This window comes from Meleagris gallopavo, chromosome 4 (genome assembly GCF_000146605.3).
Source record: "Meleagris gallopavo isolate NT-WF06-2002-E0010 breed Aviagen turkey brand Nicholas breeding stock chromosome 4, Turkey_5.1, whole genome shotgun sequence".
Lineage (NCBI taxonomy): Eukaryota > Metazoa > Chordata > Aves > Galliformes > Phasianidae > Meleagris > Meleagris gallopavo.
This window is the reverse complement of record NC_015014.2, coordinates 12,112,315-12,131,914: the sequence shown is the minus strand read 5'-3', so window position 1 is coordinate 12,131,914 and position 19,600 is coordinate 12,112,315. Positions and strand designations below refer to the sequence as shown.

General features: G+C 36.4%; 1 long non-coding RNA gene across 1 annotated transcript; it reads left to right on the top strand.

The window, feature by feature from the left end:
* Positions 1-14,254: 14,254 nt before the first annotated feature.
* LOC116216614 lies at positions 14,255-16,035 on the top strand. Its single transcript, XR_004159738.1, has 3 exons — positions 14,255-14,340; positions 15,176-15,358; positions 15,930-16,035. It is a non-coding gene; the product is annotated as an uncharacterized LOC116216614 (long non-coding RNA).
* The last annotated feature ends 3,565 nt before the right edge of the window (positions 16,036-19,600 follow it).

The window sequence follows — 19,600 nt, the reverse complement described above, 5'->3', positions numbered from 1 at the left end:
TAGTTATGGAGTTTTGTTCTTATTCATGGTTAGAAGAAAAAAACATACAACAAACTCTAAAGCTGGCTTACAGCAGTGCCGTCACCAATACTTTTGCATCTCTTATATGTTTAGAGATGAGGGGTCCAGTCAAGTCTGGCTGGTGTGTAAATAATCACAAAGAAGGGATGTGTAAACTCCACCTTCCCAATCCTCACTTTTGCAGAGGATGCTGCCATGACCGCAACTGAGTCCCACCATCATTGAAAAGGCAGGGAGAAAACATGTATCGGCGGGGCCTGGCTTCAGCAACTGTAGAAATTTGCCATGCATTCTGTGCATCATTTTTATAGCCCTGATCATGACATATGATAGAAGCCAGAAAATAGTCTCTTATCATCATTCTGCAGACAAGAGTCTCTCTTATAGTATGTGCCCTGGGCATAGTCCTGCCGATTTCACTGGCACAGATATGGAAAGCTGTATTTGCTCTTTTCTGCAACCTATTTACAGGGATTTCTTCTGAATCCCCAGAATTTCCCCTGGAGCGGGACAACCCTATGCTGTTCTCAGTTAGTGTTACACAATTTTCCAGCAAAAAAAAATAAATAAATACAGTTGTATTGAGCCTGAAAGATTTCTATCACAAAATATTTGTCAAATGCAGCCCAGGATTTTATTTGGGGAGTTTTGAGGCAGCTTGATTCTGAGCTGGGGTGCTTGGGAATCCAAGGTCACCAGTTTGGAATGAGCTAGTTCTTCCCACCTCTCTGCTTGGCAAGGGAAGGAGAAAGCTCGGACTTGGCTATAACAAGACCCCAAAGACTTCAAACCTTGAAGTCACAGGCAGCTGTTCAGAAAAACTGACATTTTTGCATCAGCAAAATTGAGAAAAATGGCAATTTTATTGAGAAAGGATGCATGTTCTAGAAGTTCTGAGAAGTGTTATACCTTAGGTTCTGAAAGACAATGTTATTGGAATATCTGATTCATAGGAATTTGTGAAACATTTTATATTTTGGTTCAATTTTGATTAAAGTAAAATCTAAAGAAGATTGTTTTTCACATATCGGAAGGCTATCAGTTCTCCTTCTACTACAGGCTATTTCTTGGCTTAGTAGGCAAGGAGATGTCCAAATAAAACAAATAGCTACACTACTAGTCTCCCTTACGTCATGGGAGAAGTTGACAGCTTCACTAGTGTTATTGTAACTAGGATTTGAAAGCAGTATAATAAATAAATGTCATTGCTTTGTCAAAGAAATTTAAGACTTTTATATTTGCTGTATATTTGCCCTTTAGTCTGATGGAAAGCAGTGGAAAGAAAGATGGCAAAAATAGAAACACTTGAAAAATAAGATGGAAGAGTAGGCAAATAACCAAAAATTGTTTTTACTTATAGCTGAGTATTTAAATTTCCATTTAGCCTATCCAGTCATGAAATACTAGGGTAAACTTTGCAGTAGTATTTATAAACACATCGGAAGAACCTCACTATTTCTCAGTCCCATACATCTCAGAGAGATGCAGTGTCATGTAATATCCTCTTCATGTTACAGATGTTCTTATGGATCACAAGGACAGGAGCCACTAAAAAGGTTTACCTTTTTAGGTAGGTAGTTCAGGTAGGGAAGTTCAGGATACAGTGCTGCCACCTGAAATGCTCAGCTGTTGCCACTGAGGAACAGGAGTATGAAGCATTTCTGAGCAATAGAAAGCTGTAGCCTTTCCAAGGTTTCTTCTCTGTATGGATTTAAATAACAAGAACCTTTACCTTCTTCCTATACAAAGAGAACAGGCTTATCTAGCTGTGAGAAAGGAAACAAGTTGCCCATCTTCCAGAAGCTGACAGACTAAGCCATTGCAAGCAGAGTGGAAACAAAGAGTTTGTCTTGAGTGAAGGTTTTTGTTCTAAATAAGACATACCCCATCTGCAGACGTATTTCCATTTTCATGGAAATTGAACCTCAGAGGGGGGAAAAACACAATGACCTAATGCAAAGGTAATTACAAAAAAAAAAAAGAGAGTTTATGTGGGAATATGGGACCTAATGTCTTTCTCTGCATACAGCTTTTTACTTAAATGCCAGTTTTCATTTTTTATTTTGTGGAATATAGATGAGCAGGTCAGTTGCATAAGATGTGTGCTTCCCCCTTTTCTCAATTTCTAGTACATTTGGCTTGGATAAATTCCTTTGAAAATGAGCTTAACAGAGCACATGGTCAGATGAGTTTCCTGATGGCACTCGGTAGTCCGACCAGTCAACTAGCTACAACAGTTGGCCCGTAGTGGTAAACTAACTCCCGCTTAGAACTAGTGTCTTTTAATGGTTACAGAAATCCATCAGTCTCCAAAGAAAAATTTAACAGAATGATAGCTTTCAGGCTGGGCAAGCCAGTTACTCTGTTATGTAAGAAACTCAGCCTTCTGTGCATTGTCAAATTTTGCTTACAGTATGTTTGGCCAAAGATCAACCATAAACTGAGACTGTGAACTCTTCAGACTTTGTCTGACCTGCTTGTGGTTTTCCCTATTATGTAGCTGCCTAACCTGGGCCAGAGCTACATTTTCTTGCATTCTAGATTTTATCAACCATTTATGTTTTACATCCAGCTTCTCTGTGAGAAAAAGACTGAAGTTTTTTCAAGAAGTGGACCAAGCAAAGCAGGAGAAAGGTACTAAAACATGTAGCCTGAAATGATTGCTTAAAATGAAACTCACTGTGTGAATATTGATTTTGGCTGGTAAGGGAGATGGAAGAAGGCTGTGAAAACACATCCTATCTGCCTTACTCAGAATTGTGACTGGTGAGATGACCTTTGGCTGTGGCTGCACATGTGCCATGGGAAAGCAGTCAGGCCCGTAAAGCTTTCAAGTTACAAGTGCAAAGATCTGAACCCTAGCCAAGGGGGAAATCCCTTTAGTTAAGAGATCAATATGAACCATGCTGCTGAGTGCTCACCACTGCTTCACACTAAAAATTTGGCATATGGGCTTCAATAAGTAACTGAACATGTACCCCAACGACTTCATCAGCTTAAAAATCCTGCTTTTTCTCCAAACACATTGTGCATTTTGTTATTATTGTGCATTATTATTGTGCGTATATTATTATTAGTGAGCAACTTCCAGTGGAAAAAAAAAGTATTGGTGCAGTAGTTAAAGAGATGCTCCTGTTTTTTCCCCTGTAAATCTGATTGTAGTATGTAAAGAGTCAATTCTTTATTTTGCTTATAGATCCCATAATTCTAGTCTGTGATTTGCATGCTTTTGATACACAATTAGAGAAAACAAACAAACAAAAAAAACCCACACATTTTTAAAAACAAAAAAAAACCAGTAATCTTTTTGTTCCCCAAAATGGCTTCGGGGAGTTAGGATATAATCTACTATGATCATAGATCTCTCTTTGAACTAAGCTGGATAGATGATCCTGTATCTTTAAAAAACAGAATAACAAAATTTTTGATAGCAACAATGTTTTCACATTTTATCCCCGAATCATGAAAATTATCTTCTTCCATGATGCTCTTAATAATGAGCAAATCAACATGTTTACCTTCCAAATGACACATGTAACTATGGAGAAATCCAGCTGCCTTAAGTGCAGAAGATACAGAGTTCTTTGAAATCATAAAGTTAAATCCATCTTCAAACAAAATCACAGTGCACTGACCTTGGTCTGACTTCAGCCTCAGTTCTGCATACTTTGGAAATAAATCTTGGGCTAAAAAGGAGAGCGCTTACCTTACAAATGGTCCTCAGAAGGCCTTTTCCTCACTTCAGTCTTACTGAAATCTGGCATCTAAGTGGGACAGCCTTTGTGAATCAGCCCTGCGCCTGTCTTATGCATGGAGGTGAGTTCTATCCTGAAAAATAAGGGAGAAAAAAATGTGATTCAGACTGAGCTTTGCTAGACTTAAATACAGGTTTTAAATTTTCAGAAGTCAGAATTCAACTGATTAAATTTGCAGCTGTCTAGTTGAAAGCAAGTGATTGGTTGACCTTAGAAGATTTGGGACCAGAATCACCCATACGGTTATAGTCATTCTGACGTTAGAAAACATCTGTAAAACTATTTCCTTGACCAGAAGAAAAGTAGGCTCTATTGTTACTTTGTTTTTCCAACCATTTGATGAATACAGTCCTTTGTCTCCAGAAGCATCTGAAAACCTAGATACTTATCTGCATTTCTCAGCTAAGTAAATTATGATGGGAATCTTGTGGTGATAGCCCATCACGAGCTTTTCAGTCATTTTTTATGCTGAATAATTGGTTAGAGAACATTTGAATGAAAATTCTCCTTGTGCCAAGAGGAGGTTTTATCTTTTATGGAGTCTCTATCAAAAAAAAAAGATCCTGCCATGAGAAAGACACAGCCTAGGTAAAAAACTGTAGAAGAATAGTTAGTGATCAGTTTAAATAGACAAAATAAGAAAAGTAACATAAGAAAAAAACTCTAAAGAAGAAGAAAGACTGAGCACTTGCATTTGGTTCATTTTCATGTGTTAGTAGAGCTGCAGGGGGCTGTTTGTTTTTTATCTATGCTACTTTGATGGACTCAATGGGAGGATTGGGGTTTAGAGATTTTATGAGACAAGAGTATTTTGAGAAGAGACTTAAAAGAATAAGGGGTGGAGGCATGAAGGATTGGGTCAGGAAGGGAATTTCAGGCAGGGGGTCTCAATTGAAGAAGGCACCAGAGAAAGCTGGCAAAGCAGATGAGTGCAACTTCAGCCAACTAAAGGAGACAAGGGTGAAAGGATGAGAGCAGAGCTCTTCCAGCAGACTTTCTATGCTTCTCCTCCTACTCTCACTTCAAGCCTAAAGTGCATGGAAAGAGAGAACGGGGAGGTGTTGCTAGAGAAATGGTAGTTGTGGCAAAAACTAGCTCAATCTCCCCAACCTTCAAAAAAGATATATTTACTGTTCCAGATTGAGAGCTTAGACACTGACAGACACAGCATTTTAAAACTTTTTTTTTTTTTTTGTGTAGATTCCTTTGCAAGAAATCTGCTATGTTTTCTCATTTTTTGAGACCATTTGCCCATCTGGATTCCCCAGGTGTCATGCAGAGACTCTGGAGGCTAGGAATGAAAGAGGTATTTTATTGTTTGCTCCCTCACTCTCTTTACTCTCTCAAATGTCTCTGAAGGATATATTTCCAAATGTGCACTTTCTCAATCTTCTCTGAATGTTCTTTAGATTAAAGGTCTTGTCATTGCATAGATACCAGAGAGAATGGTAAAAATGGAGCAGTATCAGTTCTGTGGACTAGATTAAAAATACCTGAAAGCAACAGCTTTAGGACTAATTTTTAAAGCCATGCATATGTGTAAAATCTAGCACCCCCGAGACACAGTTTAACATTTTGGGACATAATACATGCTTTATAAAGATCAGTTAAAGTTGGCAGGAAATAAATCACCTTTTCCAATTATTTTGAAATTATGTAAGCTAGGCATACCACAACTTTTGATCACAAGTACTTATGGAATTGCATATTCACCCAGTGCAACTGTCAAGATCATGCATGGATGTAGATCATAATGGCTCTCAGTTCAATCATGGTCTGAGAGATCTCTGTTCTTCCACTGACGGCAGTTAAACAAGTACAATGATGGAGGTTGGGGCCAGTAAGGCTTTGCATCCATTTTAAATAATTTTGTATCAATGAAATGGCAACACAATGACAAAAGAGACAAAACGAGTATCTGAAGGGCTTTGCAACCCTGTTTCTCTATGATTACCAAAAGAGGATCATTACAAAATTTTATCAGGTTGAAGTAAAATACTAGCTATAAATGGAATACAGAAGGTAAAAACAATACACTATCATAAGAAAAGCCCAAGTGATAAATATCAAGTGCAGTGTACAGTTCATATGTTGCTATTGCTGCTATAAGCAGTGCTATCTGCTTTGGAAGTACAGAGTACATATCTACTGGAGCAAAAAAAAGTCAGCTATTCATTTGAGCAATGTGATAGCCAACGACATGGTGGCAGTAAAGTGAAAACTTTTGTGTCTTTTTAAAAATAAGTATTGCATATACCTTTGTATGGAATACCGTATTCTCCAGCTGATAAGAGCTAACACAAAATCAACATGCTTTGATAGATAGAGATACTTCTGGAATGGTTATTCAGTGCTTAAGAGAACACTTGTCACTTGCATAATTTTAATAGAATTAGCAGACATTTTGATGAGATTACTTCTTCTCACGATAATCCATCTTCTCTGTAATACTGGGAATTTCTAGTGACAAATGTGGCCACTAGCTTATACAGATTTTTTTTAAACCTCATTTTTAATGTCAGTGTCATTGAGCATTGTTATTCTTAGATATGGACACTTGCCAAAACCTAGAGCTGTGCAGTCTTAGATCAGGAGAAATTTGGATTCATTCTTTGTATTTTGAATCTACCTTTCCTTAACTATATTATTATTATTATTATTATTTTAATTATTATTATTATATGCAATTCAATCAAGAAGTATACTGAATCAAAGTACCCTGAAAAGTTTGTGAAATAGAGATGACATTGGAAGTACAGATTTACAGATTAAAGTGTGGGCCTGGAGAAAGCAGGTAAACTTAATAGTAAACTGGAACAATAGAATGAATGATGCTGGTAACATTTTTTGCCTTGTAGCGCAGTAAAACATTTGACCAAATAGAATTTACTTGAAGGCTCTTCCCAGATGTCTTATGAGTAGGACTTAAGAATGCAGCTGGTAGGGAACAGAAAGAATTAGTGTGGATTGTTTTCTAGAATCTTTTTGAGGCTTAATTTCTCTATGCAACCAGATGATGGGGAAATGGTTCCTTTGCTAACCTTGGAAAAATAGCCACCATGGAGATTAGAACCAATGAAACTTCTCTTATGATTTATCTGCTGCTTATTTAAAGTCTGAAGTAGGAAGGGGAATGCAAGGATCCATCATTGCCTGCCTCTTTTCCATCTGCTATTTTTGCCCATAGGAGTTTTTGTAAGCAGGCACAGAGCAGCCTCCAGTGTTACATGATGCACAGCTGAGCCAGGATAGGGAAGGACAAATGTGACCCTCACACTGTGCAGTCAAGACTGAGACTGAGACTCTGACAAGCTATCTGGGAGGATGCAGTGTAACAATTCTACAGAAGTAGTCTTAGAGGAGTATGAAAGTTATAGCATAAGGGATGAAATGGCCGCAGTGGTGTCAGTTGGGAGATAACAGAGCCTTTTGGTAGTCAGAACTAATGCTTCCACAGCTACCTCCCTGTCGGAATCCAGTGTAGTCTTCTGCCAGAGCCAGTATCACTGTGAAGCTGGAGGGCACAAAGCAGTAAAGTTCCTTTTGAGGACTTCCCTGACCCTAGCTTATTGGACAGTCCTTATTTGTAAGTCCTTTGAGGTTTGCATGCAATTTTCTCTCCCAACTCAGATCATTAAGATCTCTCAGGGGACTCACTTCATCTGGAATAAAAAATGAATATCTGTCTTGGGTCTCAGGGCAAGTCTGAAGCAGAGGCAGTATTTAGCATTGAAGAGGGAGATCACTTTAAAAAATCTCAACATACAAACATACAAATCTTTCCAAAGTATTTGTGATTTAGTAGAAATAGTTTCAAACACACATTTGAGATGACAGATATAAAAGCTCTGGCTTTGGTGAAAACTGAATACGTTATGGAATGTCACATTCATTCAGAATCTATTTCTATATGAACTTGTATGTGTGCATACATAAATGATATTGTTTCTAGACCTGGGGGTAATATAAATAGTATAAGAAAGAGTAATTAAGAAAAATGGTCTGAAAATATGTAAGTAGCAATTAGCTCTCAGAATAGAGAAATCTCAATTTTTGCAGCATGATTCTTGAAAAGTGTAGCCACAACAAAGTAAAAATACGTCCTTCATCACAGAAACATAATGTCTTATAATCTTACATATTCATTTGTATGATTTTTTTTTTTTCTGTAGACAATCCAAATGTGCAAAGAGAAAAAGGATAAACTGAATGCTGAAGGTTATTGCAGGTGAGGTTCTGTTGAAAGTGTAAAGGAAAATGAAAGGAGCAAGGATGCTGAAGGATTCCAGTTTTCATTATCACAGCTGGACTAGTGCACATTTCAGTTGCATGTAGTGCATAGCATACAAATGAGGTACACATCAATTGCACCAAAAGTAATGCCTCCTATTTGTTTCCATGCAAATGACAAAGATACAAAGAGCACAATACTGTTAGAGCATATTCTCAGCTACGAGACTAATTTTCAACACACCACCACTAGCTATGCATTTTCATCAGTGATGAACAGGAGCCTATATGCCACGCTCATAATGGAATGTAATAAAATAATGATGGGATGCAGCTCCTACAGCCTTACCACCAACAACCACCTTCTGACATTGTGGATCAATGTAATAAAATAGGAGACATTACTTTCAAAGTAGCCCTTATATTTGCTGTAGAACAAAATGTAAAAAAAGCAAGAAAGCTCTTCTAACAGAGAAAAAGTGGGGCTGTCTTACCTGCTCAGTATACGCATGGCAGTTTTTCTAAAAGAAAAAAAATCTGTACTATTAGAAATGAATTTGGAGAAGCTGAAAAATGGACTCCCAGGGAGTTCTGCTGGAAATTTGGGTAGTTTTAAGGTCCATATAGCACTTATAGATTTTTGTACAGGACTTTTCTGTGGATTCTCCAGAGTGTAACATCCTGGGTCCCTAAAAGATACTTCACTGGCAGATCCAGGGGGCTAAATCGGATTCAATAACAAATAAATTCCTGGTTCCATCAAAATCAGAGAAAGCTCCCTTCAGACTTACTCTTGAAGTGGCTCTACTCAAAGACCTGTGGTCCAGGTTCTGTGAGGTCCTGTGCAGAGTGATTGGAGTAGTTTTGAAACCAGCAAAATCAAGAATGAAAAAGGAAAAAAAAAGGGGGGGGAATAGAGTGATAAATGATCCTATGTAAATATAATGCAGTAAAGAGGAAATCATTCAATGAATTGGAATAGGACAGGACTTGTTTGATGAGTTTATGTGGGCATCATAGAAAATATGAACAATGGTGCGTGTCTTTTTGTATTTCTCATTGTATCTGAATGTGCACAAATCGCCATTAGGCTATTTCCTTGTTTACTCATAGCAAAAAAAGGGAGCCTGAAATGAGAGTTAAGTAGCTGCAGAAAATCATGCCAGTATGCTTCCTAAGAGCATCTGCTGTTTGGCATCCTGACCCCATAGACAGGAGGAGAGCTTGTGAGTGTCATATCTGCAAGATGAAGGGTACTTGTTTCTGAAATGTTGATTCTTAAAACTGTGAATAAATTAGATCATTTAAATAACTTTGCTTTTCTGTTTTTCTGAGTCAAAGGAAGTGACCGTGGATGAGAGTCAGAATGTTCTCCTGTCTGCTTACCAGTTAAAATTATTTCATTTATTTGCAGTTCTGTTTTCTATTAATTTAGGAAGGAGTACCAATCGTATGGCTTTCTAGGAGATTTGAGTTTTTGATGAGTTTGGTTCACAATGTAATATTTTTGTTGCCTTGCTGGAGGACTGCCTCCTCCAGGGCTTGACTCTTCCTTCTCTATTCCATGGTGAGAAAGAAGAGTCTATAAGGCTGTCAGATTCTAAGACATGCTATTTTTTCCTTCATTTGTTTTGGAAACTTCATTTTCCTTTTGAATTGATTGTCTTTTAATCATTGTATGTTGTTGTGGGCAGAACAACAAATATAAGTGAACATCACAACTCTCCAACAGGTGGTTAAGGCTCTGAAGGAAAGTGTTGCTGTTTATGCTCATTTTCATAACTTTTGAAAATTATTTCTTATTTGAATTTGCATTTGCTTTAATTTGATATTGGTATGATCTAGATATTTAATTATAATTGTTTATTCAAGATATCTAGCGCTCTCTTATTCAGCTAGCTATTAGGTTGCAAATAGTGACAGCTGAACAGTTCTTTTCTTTGGTTTGCAATATTTAATATGAGTGATTATTTCAACATACATGCATAAGAGATTAAATGAATGCATGAACAATCCTTCCTGTGGCTAAATTTTTGTGTGGTAAATGTATCCTCATGTTAAGGACTTGATAGAATACATAAGGCACAGAACATGGTACATATTACTTGAGCTTGGGTGGTCTAGTAGATGATTTCCACAGCTCAAAGCCCCTTGCCATTTAGTGAATATACAATACAGTATTCTTCCATGACTATTTACATTTTCCTTTTTTTGTATAACTTCAAAGGCATACATTAGGCATTTCTATCCCTTTGCCTTTTTTTTTTTTTATCTTCTTGAAGACTAATTTTACTATCGTGTCAAAATATAATACAGTCCACTTATTCATTAGACACAGACCTTATTTACAGAAGTATCATTATTTGTAATGAAAAAGAGCACAATTCTGAAGAACAGTCATGGAAGAAAAATCAAAAAACAAGACTAGGAAGCTCTAAGGAAAATAAAGCACTGCCTCTTTTATCCCATCAAAGCCTTTGTACAGTAGGAGAAATGATTAAGAAGGCAATGCAGAACAGAAAATCTGAGAAAAATTCAATTTTATTATTTTAGAGGTTTCTGAGCAGGCAAGTTCTGCAGTCCTCTTGAAGCTCAATTATAATTCAGTAGGAAAAGGGAAAGGAGAAAGATTTTAAATGGAAGTTAAAGAAGGACTGAATGTAAAGTGAAGATAATGAGATCTTTCTGTCCCAAATATAGCCAAGGAAAATGCTGCATGTAATTCTTAAATGAGTACTCAGTTTTACCATATTTTACAAAAAGTCCCCCAGATTTCTCATTTGTAAAACCACTCTTTGGTTTTTCAAGGGGTAAATAAAAAATTGCTTATTTAAAACAAAATTAAAGAAACCTAAGAAACTGTGGCCATCGTTGCAATGAAATCCATATGCTTCCATCTATAGAGACTTCCCTTTGAGGATCTCAGAAAACTGCAGACATGAATCAAACTTCACAATGATGATGGAAAATATTTTAGGTTTTTTCAGACCTATTTGACATCTATCAGACATATTTGAATTCAGAAAATATTGTTTTATCAAAATCAGAACAATGTATTTCTTTTCTGGGCTTTGTAAAGGTTTGTCTTGATAACATTGACTGTGTTGGGTGCATGTTTTGACTATTCTAAATGTTATAACCCCATACAGGACATTTAAGAATGATGGAAGTCTAACAGAAGGTCAGAAAAATTGTTTTGTCCCTACTAAATGCATTTTTATTTTTATAAATTTTTTTTTACTTTTTGATAATGAAAATTCTCAGAAATTTCATTGTGTAGGAACTTAATGTTGTTGACCTTCTGTTAGAGTTCAGGATGAAAGGAAAGAGTAATTTTTTGTAACTTTCCAGAGACTGAAAGATTTGAGATTTTCTTGAAGGTAATTATATCAGATTTTCAGAGCTTTAAGCCTTGCTTTGTAAACAGTACTGCATATGTTAAAATTTAAACAAAAAGTACCTAATCTAAAGTCTACAAATTCATGATCTGTATATTTATCTACAGACCAAGAATTTTACAGAAATTTGAAAAACAGCAACCACTAAAACAATCAAATACAAATTAGAAAAAAAAAGCATCTCAATCTGAAATGATATCAGTGTCTTTTGGCATGATATAACCATATACTCAACACATTAGCCCCTCCCCCTGAGCTTAGCACACAGAAACCTGATAATAGACAAAGGACAAAGTGGATAAGTGGATATAAGTACTTTATTCATCATTAAAACTAGCTATTTCAGATAGGCTGAACTGAATTAAAATATTTGGGGAAATAATATGTAATGACTGAAAACTGGCCAGTATTAATAATAGTAATTCATCTTAATACAAAGCAATGCTGAACCAAAAAATGTCCCATTTAAAATCTCTCTCAAAATGAAACCAAATGAACATATTTATAAATAATATATAACGTTTCCAAGCTATCCTGTGAACTAGCAATATTAGCAACATGCACTGTACACATTTTTGCATACACATCAGAAAGCAGCAGGATATGATCTTTTACTTCAAAGGCAGCCCCTGTATATATAAGATTAAACAAAACTGTCTCTTATGGGTTGATCAAGATTTTGAAACAGATGGGGCATCAAGTAAATGGTACTCAAAACAGTAAAGATGGATTCATGTAAAGAAGGAAACAACTCTGATCAGATATTTGAGAATGAACATATTAGAAATAAATGTTTGTGGGTAAGGGAGGAAGAAAAGGCAGGCAAAGGAAAAAAGAAAAGAGAACCATCATCACAATTTACTTCTACTTCAAGACATCTTGGTAGACAACATTAAGTGAAAAAATCACTAATCTCCAAGATCAGCAAATACACTGAAAAGAGTAAAGTATTTGCTCTGAGGCAAAATTGGCTTAAACGCTGAAGACAGAGGGTCTTCTTCAGTGAACTTCATAAAAAGGAATGCAACTAATGGCCCTTCTCATGGGTAATCGTTAAGGATGATTCTGCTCGTTTTTTATACCTGTGACCTAGAAGAGGTAATGCAGCTCTCTGACAGAGAAGAAGCTGGAGTGAAAGACCAGTTATCAAGTGAAAAGAAGCATTTGAATTGAGTTAGACTAGAAATGTGATGTAGAGCAGAGATGAGACTGCTAGTGACAAGCAGATGTGCAATAGAAAACTCTAATAAAGAGAAGTATCTCAGTGATGTTATCTTGAATAGAAATTTTGTTTATTAGATTCTGAAGTTAAACAACTGAGAAAATTATCATAAATATAAGTTAAAATAATGTTTGCCTGAAGACAAATATTACTGAATATTCAAATGAATCTTTGAATGCACGTTACAGATAATATATTTATGTAAATATATCCACACTAGAAAAACACTCTGATTATAAAGGTAACTACCAGCCAACCCAAAGCCTAAAAGAAAGATGAGCTTCTTTCATTTCCTTGTCAATAACTTAGAGATTGAATATGGTGTTGAGTACTTTCATGGCAGAAACAAAGACTTAAAAAAAGGAAATGTCAGATTTTTTTCTTGTACTGGAATATCGGGTTATCATCAACATGAACAAAACTTTTTTTTTTTTTACTTTTTTTTTCTATTATGAATCAATATTTTCTTTCTGTTTCACATTTGTGAAGCAGTTATAAATGCGAGTAAGTGACATATTTTCAAAAACTGAAGTCTTTTGAGCCATGCTTATACTGTACAGATATATGTAAAAGTAACATACTTTGATGCTGATCAAAGTGCATCTTTAGGCATTAATATGATGTCTCATTAATCTGGACTTATATAAACAAATGCAACATGTATAATTCACATTATATAATTACAGCATAAGAGAATATAAATTCTCTTATCCTGGAAGCTTCTAAATTATGACAGAATTTTTTGTACTGTAAACTGCTCTTGGCTAAAATCTTTTCTTTTCAAATACATAAGCTGAAAATTGTTTCACTCGCTGACCTGTGAGCCAAGTTCCCCAAAGCCTGATGCAAATTAAAATGGCTGAGTTATAAATATCTCTGAAAGTAGGTTTATAATGGAAACACAACCAGATCTTTCACTACAGCAGTACTCTTGGGGGCTGTTAGGACAGTTTATGAGCTATCAGCGCCAAACTATAAGTTAATGAGGAGGAGCAATCGACTGTAATAAAGCACCCCTAAACAAGAAGAGAGCATTAAAAAATGCAGGCACAAAAAATTCCTGTTGGGCTTCCCATTAGCTATGTCCCTGTATAAAGTTGCTTCTTTCATCATTCTGGAATATATTGCTGTGACTTCTTACATTTTCATGTGCTGAATTGAGTAAGTACACTTTTATAGGCCTGGGGAAGAGGTGTATGTGAAACTTGAAGTCAGAAGGCAGTTGTCAAAAAGCAATTTACTATTCTCCTCTCTTCTCAGCCTTACCTCTGTTCTCTTTATTATTACGTGACTGGGAATGCACCATAGGATGACAGCAAGACAAAATTAGATATGGCTCCATTTGACTTTTGCACCTTTTCACATCAATCTGTTCTCACAAGTTTTATTGTTAACATTTGAACGTAGCAGAGAGTACAGGTGTCTATGGCAGGCAATCAGTGCTTGAGAAAGCTGCACATAAAGACAAGGCTTAGTTAATGCTAGGCTATAGGGGGAATGTACATGAGGAAGACAATTGCTGTTATTCTAGGCATAAGAATACATCACTAAGTAAATTTAATGTATGTTATGACAGTCATTATAAAGACAGCATTCACCGCAGAAGAGATAACAGAAATATTCTTCTCATTTCAGGGATGACTGGTGATAGTGTAGAGTGATCAGATTTTTTTCTCTTTTCCAACCAGAAGTCATTGCACTCATTTTGGAAAAGGTATTTAAAAAATTGAGACTGATTATCAGTAATTCATACTGATGAAGGTAGGCATGTACAGCTTTGAACTCACCTTGATTTTTTTTGCCCTGGGACATATATACTTCAGGAAACATTAAACAAATCCTTTGTGTTGGACTGAGATGTATCCATTAAGAACAAAAGAAATGATGAACTAATCCCCCCAGTACATTTGTTTATTTTTCCTTCCTGTTGGCTACATGCAGTGTGAACTGAATGCATATACTTCTTAACAAGAGTAATAAAGAGATAATTTGGACAATATGTATACTATATAAAAAGACGCATAGTATTCCTGTGTCTGGCTTAAATCAGTGAGTGGTTTAAGAATATAAAATAATTCATTGTGTATTAATTCAACTCCTCCCAAAAACTGTTATTTAAAATGTAGTAGCATAATGAATCCTTTTAAACTTATGGTAAACTGGAAGGTGAAGGGTAAAGCTAATGGAAGGATGGCTATGATTTTTGGAGTTTTGCTCTATAATGCAACAAAACCCAAAATCTTCAGAGTGCAAAAACTGACATCCCCTTTAACAAAATGGAGTTGTGCTGAAATTCAGTTTCTCTAGTCTAGACAAAGACAGTTCACTGTGGCCTCCTTTCCTATGCACAGTGAATGGAAAGTGAAAACACAGAAATTAAGCAATCTCCAATTCTGTTTTGTTTAATAGGATGCTGCCTTGTTCCTAAGAATGCAACGACAGCTTTTAACCTTGAAACACAAACAGGAGAACTTCAGAGGGGCTTGCCAAGCTATGTAATGCTCTATGTCTGCATTTATGAAAAACCCGTTTACTTGGTCTTTCATCAGTGTGACTGCTCTCATTCTGCACTGCGCTGGAGGACTTGCTGACACAGCCAGAGATTGCTCTGCACCCATATGGCTGCAAAAGTGGAACACTGGTTTCTCTGGGAACAGGTATACCTTGCTGATGCTGCCTTCAATGCAACATGCCTGAAGTTCATCTTCCTCACCTTCATGTGCATCTTTGAGGTGAGGAGCCACAGCTGGCTGAGGGCTTAAAGCATTATTTTGGAAGAGTACAAAGGGCTGGAGGGAGGGGACCTTGGGAAGAAGGAGGACTCCCCCCACATGCCCTGCTTCACCACTGTAGTTAAACAGGGATACTCATGCAGCAAGGGACCAGGGTCCTTGCAGTCTTTATGTGAGTTTGAGACTGTGCATGTTATGGCTCCAGTGGCCAAACTGGTCACGTGCTACTGAGTAGAGTAGCAGTGTTATGCTGGATGCAGCATGCAAATTCCCTGATACAAGGAGTTTGACTTAATTCAAGTATTACTTTTATCCTGTTGTGTCTATAGTAAGTCTAGCAGAGCAAGACAAAATGCTCTTAAAATTTAATAGAGATTCTTTTGATTTTTAATCCTACAAGTGTTTGTATAATGGTGAAAAATAATCCTTCAGCATGTCTGCTGGGCTCTTCAGGCACAGTGTGTTCATAGATTTGCTATATATACTTCATATCCTGCACAACTGCAGTGGAGGAAAAAAAGAAAAATTGCACATTCAAACTAAATTGAATTTAGAACCTCTAATATGTCAGGTCACAGAAGGCATGTACACATTTAAATAGGACTGCTGCTTTGGAAACCGAGAAGCTCTGAAGTACATCTACATGTTGGTTCCTGACTTCATGCAGCTCCATTAGGTAATGTTTTAAATATAAAGCCACTTAATGATGAATGTTCATAAATGAAAAATGCATATTACCCATAAAACGTTTATCAAACAGCAGTGCCCACATATTTTTAGCGCACATAAAAAAAAATCACATTAATCCATATTGTTGTGAAACTCCTGATCTGCCCTTGAGAGTCTGTTCTAGGATTTTAAATTATCAGTCTTAGAAGGGAACCTTCTTGTTTCATAAGTAAGTTCCTAATTTTTTAATAGGCAGTGAACAAAGCAGAGGAGGAACTAATGTGGAATAGCTTAGGTTGGGGGTACTTTAATACCACCATAAAATTTCTTCATTTAGAGCTGTATGACTAACCGCTAAGAGTTCTTATTTTCTTTAAAGAAATTATGTGTTGAATCGACAGACACGCTGATTACAGAGCCAAAATTTCCACAGTGGCAGACCAGGCAGAAGGTATTCTCAGTGAGGGACCACTGTTATTAAATACACTGTCACAGAAAATTAGGCCAAAAGCAGATCACACTTAAAGAGCCTGCACAGCAAGGCACACCCTTTCAAATTAGACTCTCCTTCTGCAATCCACAGAGTTTGTTCTGTGCTGGAGTCTAATTTAATTCAATGCAAATTTGCTGTAGTCAACCTTTTGGCTTCCACCATCTTTTCTCCCATGTTTTGCATGTTATGAAGACTATTTTTAAAGTTAATTAGCTTATCCAAAACAAAGCAGAGAAAGATGCAAATTCCAAACTAATGTTTAAAAGTACTATAATATAAAAATTAACTATACAATTGTAGCTGTTAATTTTCTTCTATAACAACTGCTTTTTTAAGAAAGAGAAAGAAAGGCATTTTCAAGAAAAATTATTTTGAATACATAAACCTCTTATAACTAATTTATTTGTCTCTTAAAATGATGTAGTAAATATTAAAATGAAATATTAGATAATGGGAAAGGAAGCAGCTTGGATAGTGGAAACACCATCACTGAGCAGAATGATTCTGTAAAGAACAAACCTTGACCAACATCTGCCATCAGGATTGCAAGCGGTCCCCACCCTGTAGGCTTCCTGTTCTACATGGACAACCTTTGTTCTCACTAAACATAACGAAAATCTAGACAAGACAGGGTTTGCATAAGAAACATCTTCAGGAATGGTATAGAAACCATGATGCACAATTCACTTAATAGGAGCTGGCAAAACATGAGGAAATGCACAATATTGTTAATGATCATTGTGCAAATAGAACCTGCACATCTCAGCCAGAGCAGTGAACTCCGTGATGGGCAGTGCATGACCACCCTGAAGTAGCCACTTCTGATCCCCACAGACATATGGTCTCATCATGCCAAATAGAACTAGGCCAGGAGCCCTAATACCATGATAAACATTTATTTTTTATTTTATTATCTGAGACCTTCTAGAGCTGATGTATGTGAGCAGGGGAAACGTATGATGAAATTCTCCTTAAAAAAAGCAGGAAATGAATGCTCTGGTTGAAGCTTCTGTGAAACAAAGTTACCAATTTGAAAACTTCAGTCAACAAGCAGTTGTCCATGGATTGTCATGAAATATATCAAGTCTTGTTCTGTGCAAATCTGTCCTGCTTCTATACTGAAGTCAGTTTTCATTTCCTGTTTGTATAACAAAATGCATTATTAAACTTACAGACATCATGAAAGAGAAAAAAACGTTGGAGTATAGTAATAGGAATTAAAGAGTTTTTGTCAAATTATGTAAATGGTCTAAAACATAATACGAAGCATTTCAGTAAAGATGAGTGATAAGTATTTCACTTACATAGGCGTAATCAACCCCAGACAATTACAGGGAGTAATGATGTGGTAGGCAGAAACTCTGCAAAGAAGAATCCAACGGAATGCAAACTCAGCTTAAGTAAAATAACCAATAGTTATGTTTGAATAAAAACAATTTTCATGAGGAAACACGAAACCAGGAGTGCCACAGATAGAATGCCCTGAGTGCTTCCATCCTCTGCGAGGTGAAGTATCTTGCATGTCATTTGTGACCTTGGTAGCTGTAAATGATGCTCTCTCTTGATGCTTAATATTTAGCAGTTTGTTTTTTGTGTCACTTAACAAGCTTTAAGCTGCCCTTTGGAAGTCACACTGGGCTAAATCTCTATTTGCTATATTGCTCCACTCTGTGCAACTTGTGCATCCAAATCTTACCACACTGCAATAGTTCTGTACATTGTACAATGCTGGATACTGTTGAGTTGCTTTATATCATCCATTTTTATCCTGAGACTATTTTTGGAAGCTCAAAAAGTATCCAGGGAAGATGATTCACTTGCATTCAGGGGCAGGTTGTGTGTTATTCACATTAAAAACCACAAAAGCGACAACAACAAAACACTTATACATCTTACTAACTTCACCTGGCATTTGCAGAGAAAAACCCAGATGTGCTTGAAAAAATCCGGCCAACTGACAACCTACTATGTCTTACACAACAGCAGATATATACATTTCTTCCACTGTGTACAATTTTCCACGGATTTTCTGGTGAATATCTGTGCTATCCTCATTTCAAAACACCAAATGGCTCACACCAGACAAAGTATAATGAGCTAAAAATGTTTTTCTTCTTGGGAAATATACCCTTTCAATCAACAATTGGACTAGAAAGAAACAAAAATGGAGATGCAGTGTCTTTCTGTACTTTCTATAAATCAAAACTTCATTGGGTATTTTTTTTTGGTTTTTGGTTTGTTTTTTTTTTAATATTTAGTTTTAAGTAGAACACAGACTCAGCAACTAACTTTGAGATACTGAGGACCTGACTTCTGAATATGTTTAAACTTCTTTTTCAGGTAATTATATTCATATGATTAAGAAGATTAATTAACATCTGTCCTGTGGTTTTATGGAATAAACTGACAGTTCAAAAAAATGAAAGTGAAGTTGTGATCTCAAGTAAACAGGAATTCAATTTTAGCATTGCACACTGGCGCAGCTGCTCTGTAGAAAATAAAGGTAAGATCCATCTCCGTTAAATTTTCAACTTAGGTGTCTTTTTAAAATGGGATATTTCTAGACTCTGTTCAGCCAGCTGATGTGGTAGGCACATCTGGGGAAAAAATAATCTGTCTTATATTAGCCATGTAACTTCCAAATTAGTCTCTTTTTTTTGCTAACTGCAGAAATTAATAATGCTTGTTTCTTCCAGTAGGTATAAAAGAAGTCTAAACTGATCTTGACATCTACATGGTAGGCATCAGAAGTGTTGAAGAAAAATCCCAGCCAGGACAATGTAAGTAATCAAAACTGGAGGAGTGCTGATGTTCACTAGATCAGAACTGCCTTATAATCCAGACAGACCACTCAACAAATTGTGCGTTTCTTCCCACCAGCTTAGTTCGTTATGCAGTTAAATGATTGTGACTACATCTGGATGACATCAGTTGAATTACATTTACTCTCACAGTTGCGAAATTAAAGTAGCTACCAAAAAGGAAACTGGGCACTGGCATCAGTATGAGCTGTAAGCTGTGAAATGAACCGTTGGCATTAGAGAGCTCTTGACGAAACCCCTGTAGAGAGTAAAGTAGTA